We start from the raw sequence: 1870 nt of genomic DNA, 5'->3' as shown, positions 1-1870 counted from the left end.
GCGGGAGGGCTCCGGCCGCTCCCCGCGCTCCGCTCTCCATGGCGCTGCCCGGGCCACCCGAGCCGCCCCGCGGCGCCCCTCGCAAGGCACCTGGCCTGCTGGAGATGGGGGCACTGTGCCTGGACTCGGAGATCATCTTGGGCTTCACGAGCCACCTCCTGCGGAGGCGAGGCAAGGTAGGCGGCGGGTGGCGCGCGGCGACGGCTGTCCCGCCACTTTGCCGCGCAGCTCCCGCGGCTCCAGGCGCAGCGCGAGGAGGCTGCAGGCGCCGAACGCGCCTGCCCGGGCCGGGGGCTTGCTTCCATAGGCCCCCTTTAGTGTGGTCCCCAGGTCTGGACCTGGTCGAGAGAGCGCAGGGGCCGAGAGACCGCCGCGCGCCTTCCTGGGGTGGGCGAGGGTAAGCCCTCCGCTGCTCCCGAGTCCCCACGGCGACTCCAGGTCCCGCGTGCACCTGCGGACTCTACGGGGTTGGGGCTCAGTCGGTCTGGACCGAATGTGAACATGTTCCGAGCGCCGCATCGGTGCGGAGAACAGAAGTTGCGGGCGTGGCGGGCATGGGTGCTGGGCCGGGACTCCAGGGAGGCAGTGTTTTGGGGTGCAAGTCGAGTGTGTGCGAGCGCGTGTGACTGGGTTAAGGTGTGTAAGCGGCGCTTCCTGGGCCGGGGGAGGCGTCCTCAGAGTAGTGGGAGGCGGGGAGCAGTGATGTCTGTCTCTTCGCGAAGCGGGGATCGGGCGAGGGAGGGGAGGAAGGTACCACGATCCGGATCGGGTCCTGCACCCAGTCTCTTAAAAGGGACCCAGATGAGATGTTGGGGGACAGCTCCCTGCCCTCTGGGCTGGGTGGAAGGGCGCGGGAGACTGTAGCTCGCAGGCCAAAGAGTGGGGTCTTCTGTCCCGGGGCTGCCCGCCTTCCTCGCAGGAGGCGAGGAGCGGATCCACCCTCTTTTCTTCGGGAGTGCGTGCGTGGGCGGGGACCCTCCAAGTGGAGGGGGCGGCCCAAACCCGCCGCTCGGAGGAAGCCGGCTTGCTTTGAGGGGCTCGGGGGCCGGTGGCGGCGCGCCGGGAGGTGGCGGCTCCGCCTGCGAGCAGCGCGCGCCTCCCGGCCCGGGCCGCGTGGAGCCTCTGCTTCGGGGCTGGGGCGGCCGGTAGGTGGCGCTGGAGTCGCGGGAGCCGGGCGGCCGGAGCGGGACTCGCGCGGATCTGGCCGGATCCGGGCGGACCGAGCCCCCTGCGGTCCGGGGACGGCGGCGACGCTTGGGGCTGGCCGGGGGCGAGAGCAACTGGTCGCCGAGGGGGCGACCTCCCAGCAAGAGACAAACAGGCAATTAATTGCCGAGAGTTCCCATCTGCCGGGGCTGGACAACAGGTCCCGCCGCGCCCCTCGGCCCGCGCCTCCCGGGCTGCAGACACGCGGGCCGCGCGGGGACCCCGACACGGAGACGCGCACCGCGCACCCCGGGCGTCCGCCTGCACACACGCGCGCGACCCACGGATGACCGAGGCGCGCGGGGAGGAGCGTGTGCGGGTCGGCCCGCGTGTGCGGGGTGCAGAGGCCCGCGAGTGGCCGAGACGCGTGGAGCGGCCCCGTGTGCGGGGAGGAGCGTGTGCCGGTCAGCCCGCGAGTGCGGGGAGTCGGGCTGGGTTCAGCCCCATCCACGCGTGACCGTGGGCCCGACCTTGCACTTCACAGCTCGGGATCCCCGCTAGTCAAGTCAGGGGTCCGGGAGAGGAGGCAGGGGACGCATGCGCATGCAACTTGTCGGGCACTGCGGCCCCCGCGCCCCTCCCCATCGCGGGGACTCACCAAACAGGTTGGGGTCCTTCTCGAGAGGGGCTGCGCGGGGAAGCAGGCCCGCCCCCGGGCCCCTAG

The sequence above is a fragment of the Elephantulus edwardii genome, unplaced genomic scaffold (genome assembly GCF_000299155.1).
Source record: "Elephantulus edwardii isolate Elephantulus edwardi_28Jun2011 unplaced genomic scaffold, EleEdw1.0 scaffold00002, whole genome shotgun sequence".
NCBI lineage: Eukaryota > Metazoa > Chordata > Mammalia > Macroscelidea > Macroscelididae > Elephantulus > Elephantulus edwardii.
This window is presented reverse-complemented; position numbering follows the sequence as displayed.